The sequence below is a fragment of the Onychomys torridus genome, chromosome 11, assembly GCF_903995425.1.
Source record: "Onychomys torridus chromosome 11, mOncTor1.1, whole genome shotgun sequence".
Lineage (NCBI taxonomy): Eukaryota > Metazoa > Chordata > Mammalia > Rodentia > Cricetidae > Onychomys > Onychomys torridus.
In genome coordinates this window covers 12,516,926-12,531,252 of record NC_050453.1, presented here as the reverse complement: position 1 = coordinate 12,531,252, position 14,327 = coordinate 12,516,926, and the positions used below count along the sequence as shown (strand labels likewise).

At 41.5% G+C, this 14,327-nt stretch overlaps 1 protein-coding gene across 4 annotated transcripts in view; it reads right to left on the bottom strand.

Annotated features, from left to right (window-relative positions):
• Disp1 (dispatched RND transporter family member 1) overlaps positions 1-14,327 on the bottom strand; it is a 155,123-nt gene that overhangs the window by 60,771 nt on the left and 80,025 nt on the right. The window contains exon 1 of one of the 4 annotated variants that reach the window (XM_036202827.1): positions 5,617-5,632. The exons of 2 other annotated variants lie outside the window; for them this stretch is intronic. The gene's annotated coding sequence lies outside the window, so the exon portion shown is untranslated. Of the gene's footprint in view, positions 1-1,814; positions 1,860-5,616; positions 5,633-14,327 lie in introns of those variants that run through there. One more of the 4 variants, XM_036202826.1, reaches the window with a different exon arrangement.

Here is a 14,327-nt window from a genome sequence, read left to right as displayed (position 1 = left end):
TTCCATATCATAAGCCATTCACTGTCTTGATCTTATCTCAATTTTATCTCCCGTGTTGGGGTATGACCACTGATTGCAATGTTTTAAAAAATAGGAAATGTTCAGTGTATGTCAATGTATGTCCAGGTTGTCCAACATACACATTAGTGTTTTAAGAGTCTTACTGTGAGAATGCTCAGACTCAATCCCAGGATTCACAGCAGTAAGGACAGAAATAGAAGAATTGAGAATAACAACCATAGAAAAGGAGATCTCTCAAGGGTTACCCAAAAGGGTGATTGGTTCAATATAAGCTAGGAAAATAAGAGTTCACAGCTGAAAGCCAGAGGAATCAGTCATAGACAGATCATTTTACAAGCTGAGACAAGGTTAACATGTGTTTCTTAAAATACACTGTAGAGCAATCATTTCAGACACTGCATATTCCTTATAATCACTACAAGTAATTGATGCTCACAATTCTTAATTTCAGGTGTATAATGTAAACTACATAAAGTACAAGACATTTCAAATGAAGTGTAATTCTGTACATATTCTAATGTTCAGTATTTGACCGTAAAAACATCCTAGCGTCACCAATTAGAGGCAAAACTAAAGAATAAACAAGATAACTATTTCAGCACACTAAAAAGCAGAACATGCCATCAGGAATTAAAGCCATGGAAGCGGAGAGCCCCCTGCCTCCAAGTCCAGCGCTTACTTCTTTTGGGTCTAGTGCTGGCCCAGCCAGCAGAGGGTCTAGAATCATCCTCTACAGGTAAAGGGAGTAAATTTCATTCTTCTGTTCACACAGATACTTCTCAAATAAGGACAATTCTTAGTAAATCACAAAGCATGTTCTGAAAGCCTTGCACTGTCCCTGCTGAAGGGCATGTTTGCTCACCAGAGACCGGAATGAGAGATGTTAGCTTTCATTACCACATAGAAACATTCTTTACAAATTAAGACCAGTTTGAACTTTTCTTTCCTTCCTTCCTTCCTTCCTTCCTTCCTTCCTTCCTTCCTTCCTTCCTTCCTTCCTTCCTCCCTCCCTCCCTCCCTCCCTCCCTCCCTCCCTCCCTCCCTTCTCTCTCTCTCTCTCTCTCTCTCTCTCTCTCTCTCTCTCTCTCTCTTGCCAGTTACATATAAATTATCCATCTCACTTGAACTAAAGACCATCTAGAGAAACCTATTTTGTTGCTGACAGGATGTTGGGCAGTGACTCCAATCCTAGTGCAGCCATCACTGGCAGAATTAAAGAACACAGGCACAGCGTTTAATTAGCTCAGACGCAGCTTAGAGGAGCTCACTGGGCTGAACATTTGAAATGACCTGGGGGAAAACTGAACCTGCTGCTAATGCTTAGCTCCCGAGGGGCTTTCTTCATAGGCTGGAAAATTAATTCACTGTTCTTTAAAAATACTTCATTGGCAGAAGTGAGTAAAGTGATTCGTTACCTATCTTTTTATCAACTGGTCATGGTAGGGGCACATTTTCAATTCCCACCCCCAAATCTGATTCAGGCAGAGATTAAACAAAACTCGAAAGGTATGAAACAATATACTCCACTTTAAATCTTAGGTTTCCTTCCAACTCCACAAAGAAAGCACATTTTAATAAACTTCGGAATAGCAGACCCTCGTCTACTGTACCACACTACACACTCAAATGAACACTGCACGATTTTTAAAGTAGTAAAACACTATTCAGAATTTACACTGCAAAAAAAGTAAGCTGGATTTTAAAATACAGCCTTAAAAAATGGGTTCAGTTTAAAAAGAAATTCCTTTAAAACAACAATCACCCACCTAGAGAAGCAGAAATAAAGACATTACCTCCTGTTGAAAGAAGAAACTCCTGGCTCAGTTTGATCTGCAAAGGCTGGCGGGCAGGCGGCAAGACTGGCCAGGCAGCAGAACTCAGCACAACAGAAAGCAGGAGCTCACAGGAGCAGAGCAGGAGGGGGAGTGAGTGGCAGGCACAGAGTGCTTTGAATCTGCATGTGAGGGGCTGGGACTTCTGTGTTTGCTCTGGGATAGGACACGGGAGTTTTTCCCCTATTTAACCCCTCGGGGCACAGTCTTAATAATGGTAACAGCTGGCATACAGAGGGACTTGATCTGAGCACCGAGGTCAGCCAGCCAGGATATGAAGGTGACATGTAATTTCTAGCCTTTTCCTGCTTCCACAGGGAAATTGCAACAAGGGCTGTTTTTGGTTATAACGTCCTTTGATCTTCTGGATTTAGAGTTACTTAGAGTAAAGCCACGCTGGCTGATACTGTTTGCTTGCTCAGCCTAGTATAAGTACTACAGACTCAGTTTTCTGACATGTTGGCTACTACCTCTAAACTAACACAAATAAACACCAATACCTGTTCATTTCCACCTTCGGGAGCTTGTGTTCGTTCACAAATAGCTTTTGAGATCCTGCTTTCAAAGCAGAAAGCTCACAGTTTTAAAAGAGGCAGAGTCTTGAGGAGGAGGAGGAGGAGGAGGAGGAGGAGGAGGAGGAAGAAGAAGAAGAAGAAGAAGAAGAAGAAGAAGAAGAAGAAGAAGAAGAAGAAGAAGAAGAAGAAGGAGAAGGATTAGCCAAAGCAGTGATAAGAGGTTTTTTGTTGTGTTTCTTTTTCTTTTTTTTTTTTTTGCTTCAATTTTCCAAACAAAAATAGCCACTGGCTAAATGGCTTTAACACTGCTTTTTATAAACAGATGGTTCTAAAGATGCCAGTGTAAAATTCTATATAAATCTTTGTAAATCCCTGCCAACAAATACCATATATTTATAAATGATAGCCTTTTAGAAAGCAAGTAAGGAACTATTGAAACCATAAACTCCACTCTTCATGTCTTTAATAATAAAAATGTGTGAACAGTTTTCTGCCAAGACACGCTGATTAGTTAATTACATGAAGAGTGGATATTCAAGTTTCCAAAGCACAAGCAAAGGAGAAATAGGTGAAACTGTGCCTCATCAAAACACTGTTTAATACATCAAAGGACAGTCTCAAGAAAGTATACACACACACACACACACACACACACACACACACACACAGAATAGGAATATATTCTCAAATTATATACTTACGTGTCTACCATCCAGATATATGTTTAAAAACAAAAACCAGAAGTCATCCATAAAAGGATAATCCACTTTAAAAGAGGCCAAGGTTTTGAAAAGGTGTCTCTCAAAACATTCAAGTAACTAATATACATTAGTGATTTCAGGAAATAAAATTAAAACCACAAAGAAATGGATATTATTTCATATCCTCAAAGACGGTCATAATAAAGAAAGAAGAACTCAAAACAACATCAAGAGCAGAGAAGCCAGAATGCTTCCATGGTGCTGGTGGCACTCTAACATCCTCAGTGAACCACTAAAATCAGAGTCATCACATGATCCTGAAAGTCCACTGCCAGGTACAGATGGTGCCTAGCATCAAATACATTATTTCTGGGTTCATACTCTGTGAATTTGCCTGTTAGATATAACTTACTTGTAACCCTCTAAATAATCCTTGTGGTATTTTCACAACTACTGCAAGAGGGGGAAATTTGACCTGCTGGTACGCAACATCCCAGGGGAGACCAAAAGGTCCTTATCTGTCAGTTCACCAAATGCCACATTTTTCACAGTGTTTGTGCTTTCTGTTTGTAACCTCACTGTTTTAAGGGTACTGCTGAAGAGCTGCCTGGGACGCACAGCTCAGAGAAAAATGTATGTGTGAAATAAACGCTTCCAGGCATGAGTTACACTGCTGTCAGACATGAGTGATACTATTAAGGAACCAGCCATATACATCAGAGAAGCTACCTCAAAGCGGAAACACATAAAGCCAGGTTTGTACTGATTATCTGATGGGAATGTTGTGAACATGGGCTCACAGGAACACAATCCTGTATCTGGATGATTCACTGCTCACTTGCTTCCAGTGACTTTCTGGACTCAACATTCACAAGTGATAACTGACTCTACGTACCTAAGAGAACTGAAAACAAGTTCTTGCAAAATGTAGACATAAATACTCAGAGCACAAAAAAAGCAGAAACAACCTGCATGTCCATCAAATGAGTAATGGATAAACATGTTACCAATGTATCTTTCCAACACAATAAAATTCAACCATGAAAACAGAGAAGTGCATTCAACAGCATGAATCAACCTTGAAAACCTTGTTAAGTGAAAGGCAGAAACAAAAGGCCACATATTCCATTACTTTATTTCTATAACGCATCCATAGTAGGTACATCATGAAGACAAAAACCAAACTAGTGGTCATCCTGAGCTGGGGTTTGGGGCTAGCAGTGGGGACCAGCTGCTTATAGGTGTGGAGTTTCCTTTTGAGTGATGAAATGTTTTAGAATTAAACAGTTGCACAATGTGGTGAAAATCCACTCAACCAGACACTGAAACAGTGAAATACCTGATATGTTAATTATGTCTCAAAAAAAAAAAAAAATAAGAAAGGTGCTGTGGAATAACCCTTTTGTGCACTGTAAAGATTTGTCACTTGAATTGGTTTAATAAAACACTGATTGGCCAGTAGCCAGGTAGGCATTATAGGCAGGGCAGGCAAACTGAGAATGCTGGGAAGAGGAAGGGCGGAGTCACGAGTCACCAGCCAGAAGCAGAGGAACAAGATGAGAATGCCATACTGAGAAAAGGTACCAAGCCACATGGCTGTGGGGGAGCAGCCGCCACATTTTACAGGGTTCCTATGAGGATGAGAGAGGAATAAGGAACTTGCAGATGGAATGATAGGCCTAGCCGAGAAGAATAAAAAAAGACAGAAACACAGGATAGCTTTGGGAGGACCTGGATCAACACCCAATGGCCCAGAACTTTATTCAAAAGGGCTTTTTATAACAATGCCAAGGGGATGGGCAAAAGACCTTCCCCTTGTTAGATACAACCAAGTGTAGACCCTTCCAAACACCTGGTACCCAGGCCCGTGGTCCAATCATCCCTATGCAGTTATGCTGGGTAAAGCAAGCTCAGATCTCATTAGGAAACCTCTGTGGGCTCCCACAGGTGGCTAAACATAGACAAGAATTATGGGTTAATTTAAGTGTAAGAGCTAGTCAGTAATAAGCCTGAGCTACTGACCAAGCATTTATAAGTAATATTAACCCTCCGAGTCAATTATTTGGGAAGGGCTGCTGGGTATTTGGGAGTTGCTGGTGGGACATAAAATTCTAGCCATAAAGCCTGTGGCTCTCAACTTGAGTGTGCATCACAATTCCCTAGAGGGCTGTGGATACACAGGTTACTGGGTCATGTCACATAGATTCTGATGCTGAAGGTCTTGGGCAGGGATCAGGGTTGGAGGTAGGCTGGAAATTTTGATTTTCTAGGAAGTCTGGGCTGGTGAGCAAATCTATATTTTAAGAAGCACTGCATTAAAGACAATGCCTAGGATCCTAAATGTAATTTTTCCCCTCTACATCTCCTAAATGTACCTAAAATACAGTTAACCTGGAGGTAGGGGGCAGGAAGTCAGGGAGAGGAAGGAAGGAAGTGTTTAATTGAGAAAAAAATATTAGTCCCTGTCTTGGGGTTTCTATTGCTGTGAAGAGACACATGACCACAGTAACTCTTACAAAAGAAAACATTTAATTGGGGCTGGCTTACAGTTTCAGTCCATTATCATCATGGCAGGAAGCATGGCGGTTGGCGTGCAGGCAGACATGGTGCTGGAGAAGGAGCTGAGAGTTCTACATCTTGATCTGCAGACAACAGAAGGAGACTGTACTGCACTGGGCAAAGCTTGAGCATGTAAGACCTCAAAGCCTGCCCCTCAGTGACACACTTCCTCCAAGGCCACACCTACTCCAACAAGATCACACCTCCTAATAGTGCCACTCCCTATGGGCCAAGCCACATAACACATGAGTTCATGTGGGCCATACCTATTCAAACCACAACAGTCCCTATCATCAATGTCTGATGATGTGATGTCACACATACTCCAAATACTGTAACACCTAAAAGTCCTCAAGAAAACTATATTAACTAATTTAAAAAGAGGGCATTTTAACCCTCTTTGGTCACCTGCACAACACTATAGTTTAGTTTATAAAATGAGTAAGCCCATTTCTTTGTGCTTCTCCTTGCAAAAAATGAAAATGCTTTAGAGCTGATCCCATACATGGCTTTAAGAAACTCGGTAAAGCAGTTACAGTGTTACAAAAACTGAAGGCCTAACTCTCCATCTCCCAAACCTGTACATCATCATTTGCATTTGTAGCAGCTGCTGATTTCTCTCTGACCTCTTTTCAAATTCAGGGTGTGTATACAAACAGGCAAGAGAAAGTACTATCGGTATTATCATATGGTGTGTGTGTGTGTGTGTGTGTGTGTGTGTGTGTGTGTAATATATATATTATAAAAATATAAAGTACAGGCTGGAGAGATGGCTCAGCGGTTAAGAGCACCGTCTGCTCTTCCAAAGGTCCTGAGTTCAATTCCCAGCATCTACATGGTGGCCCACAACCACCTGAAATGAGATCTGGTGCCCTCTTCTGCTCGGCAGGGATATATGCAGACAGAATACTGTATATACATAATAAATAAATAAATCTTTAAAAAAATATATATATATATATAAAGTACTATTTTATAAAACAACAAACATGATTAATTTCAACCGTTTCAGTAGGGCTCTTAACATTATTCATAACAAAAAGGGAAATGCTTAGTGACCTTGTGAAGTTCTAATACTCCCTGAAAAGTGTTTTACTTTTTATTGTATAATTTGGATTTCTTTCTTCTTTGTGAAGTCCAGAAGAGCATAGGAGAAGGTTTAGGGGCTGGGTGGCAGAAGAGAAGAGCACACTTAGTACTTTTTAAAAAGTGAAAGGAAAGAGCTGCTCACTGACATACTCCTTCCCAGCTGAAGCTACACTAGAATTCAGGCCTTGTTATATTTATCAGCACTGACATGCTGCCTGCTTTCCCTACTGGTGAATGTCAGAATGGCAATGTATGAGTAAGCTGGGAGACAACAGAGCACTAGTCCAGCAAGGTATTTTATCAGTTTGGTCAAGCCAGTAGTTTAGTAATTTGTAAATACAAATTCAGAAAAGCAACTCCAGCAAAGCTACTGACAGCAGTGCATGCGGTGTGTTAGTTTCTGGCACACAGATCATTAGATACCTAGTAACAATCTCGACCAGAAGCCACCACTGCTCAAGCCACACCACAGCTCAGGAGGCAGGCAGGCAGGAAAGACCGAGAAGCCCAGGCTCAGCTTTCTGAGCTTTCTCACAACATCCAGATGTTACATTCTCCATCTACAAAATTTCAATGTCAGGAAAGAAGATCTCACAGGCTCTGAATTCAGTTTTGATAAATTTGGAGGCCATTACAAAAAGATAAAATAAACCTGGTTTGACCATTTCAGATTCTATTCCAGGTTATGTCAGTAGACTGGGAACAAAGGCAGAGTAAAGGTGACAAGCACACCAGCCCTGTGCACTTGGAAAATGTGCATCTATCTTCCGTGCTCCCTCTTATCTGACAACTGTCGTCTGTTAATCTCCTTACCCCATTTCCTGCTGGAAATCCTATCTCCAGACCTGTGATTCTCACAATGAAAACTGCCCGGCTTTCTCTCCCACAGCCTGGCAGCTGAAGAATGTGCTCTTCCCCCACCTCTTCTCAGGGCCTCCAGCTCTAATCCATAATTCCCCAGGCCATCTTCACTTGCTTAGCATTAATTTACTCAACCATCACACTGCAAAAACCTCCCCTAAACCTGCTCTCTGAGTCCCCTCATGCTTTGTTCTCCCAGATTTGGGGGTGTTAATGAAAACAGCCTCTAGAAAGGGAAGGGCACCTAAAGAGTCTAGGAGGCTCTCTGTGTCCCTGTGATTCCCATCTGCCAGCCTCTCTACTGAAATCCACAAGGACACTGAATGCCCACCCATCTCCCTGCTGGAACCTTCTGCAAGTGATGCATTTCCATACAAGAAAAGGAAACTAGATCCCAAGTTTCTTCAACACTTCCACCTCTTCCTCAAATGTCATCTAGAACTTGTCCGTTAGCCCTTGCAGCGTCTGATCCTCTTTCCTAACGTAACTATTTATGCTATTTTGGGTACCCTGAAAGGCAGCCACATGCCACAGGGACTATTTTATCTTAAATTAATTCAGATGTAGAGAAAGTGCATCAGCACCACTGTGGGTGCTCAGCCGCTGAACCGCAGCGTGCAGACACAGCTCCCTGCAGCACACACAAGGCTATGCAGCAAAGCTCTGGCTCCAGGACACCTGGCTTTGCCTCATCCACCCTCTCAAGGGCACCTCCATTGTTCCTTCCTTGTCAGCTCCTTCACTCACAAAAACTCTTGAGCTTTCTTCCATCCAAGGACTCCTTTCTTTGGCCTCCTGGTCCCTGGGCTTCTCAGCCGACCTGTTCCTGTCTTTCAACTGCCACACCCAACCCAGGCCTCATCCCACACTCCCCCTCTTCCCACACTGATACAACCTTTGCCTCCAAAATGAAATTCAGTAGTCCTTTTTCAGTATTCAACTTTGTTTGCGTTTCTCCACCTGCCCACCCTGCTGCTCTTTTCTCCTTCTTCAGTTCCAGTCATCTCTGCCTTGTTGACCTCTACCACACGCCCTGGCCTGACCCTCCAGAGTCTTGTCCTCTAACCCTGCAGCACTGACAGCTTGTCTTTTGTTCTCTCTGCCGATTCCTGCCTACTCCATATCCCCCAACTTCTGCTGCTTTATTTCACAGCTTCTGTTGTCCGAGGACATTTCATTTACATGTCCCACTGGCTGTTCAAAGTCAACAATCTAAAACATAAATTGTCAGCATCAAAGACCTTCTTAAGTTTTCCTATTCTTTTTTTTTTTTTTTAATGTTTTTGTTTTTTTGTTTTTTTGAGACAGGGTTTCTCTGTAGCTTTGCGCCTTTCCTGGAACTCACGTTGTAGCCCAGGCTGGCCTCGAACTCACAGAGATCCGCCTGGCTCTGCCTCCCGAGTGCTGGGATTAAAGGCGTGCGCCACCGCCCGGCTCACAAATTCTACTTCAATAGTTATTTATGGAGCACTAGAGCTATGCTGCATCCTGAGGTATAGTAGGAGTCACCTTTGACCTTTAAGCAACTACAATGTTTTTGATTCCCTCCCTAGCCACTGACACCCATTTCTTCAATCTCACTCCCTCAGTCATTTAGTTGAATTTTTCCTTGGATAATTACCAGAGCCTCACAGATGTGATAGTGCAGAGTTTATACTTTTTCCAATCTATATCTATATCTATCTATATATACATAGAGAGAGAGTTTCTATATTCATCAGCAGAAGAAACAGATCTGATCAAGTTGTCCTCATTCAGAAATGCTAATGGCTCCCCGGTCCCTGTGCACAGAAATTCAGTAATTTTAGCTGGAATACAAGATCTATTCTTGAGGTCCCTTTTCTCTCCCAGTCATGCCCTCCAAAACATATTTTGCTTTCTTCCTTGTGCTGAGGGTGTAACTCAGTGTTATGAGTTTGCCTGGCATGCTGGAGGCCTTGCATTCAATCCCTAGCATGAGAGACGCTGAGCTGGGTCACAGCGGAACTTGCCTTGCCCTGAGCTAGTCTGCACACGTTCTCTCCATATTTACACTACGCCTTCTACCAGCAATGCCCTTTAATTACATTTCCAACCTCTCCCCACAATCCTTTTCTTTGTAAAACACATGCCTAACCATGTCTTCCAGGAAGCCTTCTCTGATTGCCTGAAGCAGAAATCCTGACATCCTACTCTAAGTCACATGACCCTAAGAGCTCTATTACACCACTTATCATATGGCAATTTTAATTTTTTTTTAATCAGGGCTATTTAGATCTCTCCTCTGCCTTCTTAATCTACATTTTAAAGGCAAAAGCTCTATTATGTTTGGGCCTCTGAGGAAAGTATTATAAAGAACAGTATACTATGTGCTAAGTTAAATATTTACACTTAACAAATGTTGACTAAACAAGTCACATTTCACAATTTGTAACTATTACACATGCTGCATTTTTATTATGCAGAGTGTAGCATTGAAATATAGTCTATCAAATAAAATTCAGTACACAAAATCCTGTTTTCCTGCTGATGTATACAGGCCCTAGGGACCATTCTCACCACAGCTGTGGGAAAGAAACAACAGTCCAGACTGAATTCATGTCAAGTCTGACCGCAGTATGTTGTACTATTGAGTACCAGCAGCAGTCAGTTCAGGAGCTAATATGCAAGCTCATCCTCAGAGAGCTTCTCAACTCTCTTGGTTTTTGTGGAAGGATTTTCCTACACATTAACAGAAGTATTTTTAAACAACAACAAAAGAATTTTTCCCCTCCACAGTGAACCATTACAGTAATAAATCCCTAGCTAATTTTACTGTAGTGAATCTGATCTTTGTGCAAAGCATCATGGAAATGTACAAGTGTAGAAATCTTGGTTTTTATCTCATATATTCTTTGCTTGATTTGATTAAAATTAGAAAATCATATGTATCTTATCAATAATACAAGAAATACCTTGTTCATCCAGAATGAAATTCACTTAGTATTAACTAATAAGCTATCAAACATTTTAAAGAGATCAGAAACTGGAATGTGTACTTTAGAAGAGAAGGGATGGGCATTGGTGTGTCTCAGGGAAGAACGTCTTCTAGTCTCCTGTAGAGTTTGGGAGACTCCACAGCAATTCTAGCCTCCTTTAACCTAGCCAAAAGGAATTATTATTATTCCCCAAGCACTTGGGAGGAGATGGTAGGAGGGTCAGAAGTACAGATTATCTTCCACCATCCATACGGTTCAACGCTAGCTTTTCTCAAAACACCAAGGGAACCAACAAGCCCTGCCCTTTAATGTGAAAGTTAATGCAAGGCCACTTCATCGAAGGTTCCACATTTGTCTGAAGGAGAGCTTTCCTGTCATGAAAGACTCGGTGTTAAATTTCAGGAGAGAAGCCTCAGACTTGATAGTTTTACATATAGTTTTTAAAAGTAAAATCATTTCAAGCATTGCAAATAACAAGAGGGCAGACAGATGACCCAAGCACATAATCTTGAGATGCACAAGGATTGAAAAACAAAGCATAATATTAACAGCTCTGGGCAGCTCCCAAAATACTTCTGGTTTGCATATAGGATTTTAAAATGTGATACTTTACTTTTCCAATAGAAGTTCTTAGCAAGAAACCTCCTGCCAACACGAAGAACATTGTACTTGACTTGAATCTAATTAGAGCATTCTCTTAAGGGTTTCAGTTGTGTTTTGTTACTGCACTCTGCCCTGCAAAGTAAATGAAAGCAGTATGCAGAGTATGGGATTATACCTAGCAAATTGAAATCCTCCATATGGCAGACTTGGGGCATTTATGGGGAAAGTTACACTTCTTTACAGCATGAAATAAAAATATGTGCAATTTAATTTTCTAAGCATTAGATATTTTAAGAAACTAGGTGTTATTTGAATATAAACATGGGTCACCATTGCTAAAGACTAACAGATATATCACAAGGATACATGACATTCTCTGATGTAAAATGAAGTCATACAGAAGGGTAAATAAAACTCAAATCCAGCCGGGTGGTGGTGGCGCATGCCTTTAATCCCAGCACTCAGGAGGCAGAGCCAGGCGGATCTCTGTGAGTTCGAGGCCAGCCTGGGCTACCAAGTGAGTTCCAGGAAAGGCGCAAAGCTATACAGAGAAACCCTGTCTTGGGATTAAAAAAAACAAACAAACAAACAAACAAACAAACAAACAAACAAACACCTTAAATCCCCTTTAGTTATTTAAACTTTTTATAATGTAGAATAATATTGGTTTGGGCAAGGAAAGAACCTGAAACCACCCAATCTCTAAGACTGAAGACGCTGGAATTAGGTATTTCATGAATGCGGAGGAAGCTACTTGAGATGTTGAAAAGACATGCATTAACAATTCAAAAGTTCAAACAGTTCAAAATTGTGAAAGCCATACTCAGTCTTGCTTCAGAAATTTGTTTATATGAGATAAAATTCTGTGAGATGGCTATAAATAGTTAAGAAATAAGGTAATAATAAAATAAGAAAATTTTTACTTACATCAGAATTAAAGACTATGAAAACACACAAAATATCCCAGGAAGGCAGTGTTGTTAGACTTATAGTGGGGGCCTGGCTGAAAGCAAACACGTACATAGATGGGATATATCAGAAAGCAGGCCTGAGTCCTGGATGGTAAAAGGGCCTTACTGTCTCTAAGGGCAGCAGCACCATCAGCTCAGGAGAACCACCTGGAGAACACGGAGATGGAGTTGGGCTTGGTGCTGGCCTCGCCTCCCAGTTACTAGTGAGAATGAAGCAGCGGGAATTGAGTCAAGGAATTTGGAACTAGTTTATAAAAGAAAGTGAGACCCCATCCCATTAAAAAAAAAAATCCCAGAACAACACTGAAATAAAACATCTCAATGTCTCTTCCCTTCCACAGGGTTCTAGTCCCAGTCACCCAGTACAGTCCCTACAGGCCTTGGTGCTAAGAGTCACCTGATGCAGTTCCACAGACCTCGGGGCTGGAGGGCTCAGCAGTCCAGCTGACTGGCAGTCATCCACAGTGGCAGACTTCTGGGGCTGTCTGTCAGAATGGTCCTCCTGAGGGCTCAAATAGAAACTGCTCCAGCTCCAGTGTTGGTACAGTGACATGTGGCTGTGACAAGGTGCTGTCCTAATCCTGCTGCGGCTTCCCAAAGACTGGGTCCAGGTAGAGCCTGCAGAAGTCATCTTCACCATTTCAGGGAGGAAACAGGATTCCTTGTTAACATATCCAGGTCCTACTCACATAACCTAGGTTTGCAATGTTTCTGACACAAGTGTAGGAGGAAAAGGTTTCACATGTTTAAACTCTTTCATTACAAAACTCACAAGCTAACCTTACTGTGAAAATAGTCTGACAAGCAGGGGGCAAAGCACTAAGTAAGCACTGAATTAGTAAAGAAATGCCAAAGAAGAACTTACAGAGTTATTACTAAAGGAAAAATACATGTATGTATGGGAATACAGAAAATAATGTGTGGGAGTCCTTTCTCTCTTTCAACTATGGGGGTCCTGGAGAGCAAACTCAAGTCATCAGGCTTGCTAGCAAGCATCTGTATTAGCAGAGCCTTCTTGTCAGTCCTTATACAATTACCGATAGCAAGAAAATACTGTATTCCCTAAGTAGGGTATTGCATTGGAGTTCCAAGTTAAGTTAGTAACAGAGTGCTGCCAAGATGATCTTTTCCTTAAAACAAAACAGCAATACATTGAAAAGAGAGATTTATACTACAACGTTGGGAATACTAGTCAGTATTCATACTTTGCAAAGGCCTGTCATTAGCAACACCTTACACGACAGGAGATGAAAATAACTCCAAGGAGCCACAAAAATTAAACTAGCAAGTTTCTTTGTTTTGTTCCTAAGATACCTGCTTTGTTGAGTCAACAATAGTATTGCTTTGCTGGCCCTCTCAGACAGTGTTCAAGGACTCCTAAGTACTCTATTCAGTGTTCTGGAGTCACATTCCCTTAACATCCCAGTCAGTGCAGCCCCCAACTTCAGTGAAGGAACTTTATGCACTCCCCTCCCATCCCTGCGGGACATTAGGCAATGCGATACTCACTCCTTGCTTTGCCAAGGGTGATGCCTTGGAATTCACATCCACACCCTACTGGCTCTGCAAGGGGTCAAACCAGCACCAAGAATCAAGCTCAGAACCTCTATATGGAGAAGTACAATTGCCACAAACTTCTAATACAATCTTTATTCTCATATACAATTAAAACACACCTTCTACTTTCATCCAAGAATTTTAACTCTAGAGGTCAGCAAGATGGCTTAGCAAGCCTGATGACCCAACCTGGATTTCTGAAACTTAAGAGAGAAGGAGAGAATCAACTTCCGAAAGCTTCTCAGACCCACACATACACTGGCACATGTACACACACATACACACACACATATGCAGATACACACAGGCAAATACAAGAATGCATGCACACATACACAGGCACATGTACAAACACATACACACACATATATGCACTCATCCCCCACAGATACATTTTTCAAAATGTTTTTTAAAGATTTATTTATTTATTATGTATACAGCGTTCTGTCTGCATGTATGCCTGCAAGCCAGAAGAGGGCACCAGATCTCATTACAGATGGTTTTCAGCCACCATGTGGTTGCTGGGAATTGAACTCAGGACCTCTGGAAGAGCAATCAGTGCTCTTAATCTCTGAGCCATCTCTCCAGCCCCGTCAAAATGTTCTTTTTAAGAGATTTATAAGTATTGGAAGCAAATGTTTTTCTCAGTGATAGCTTTTTG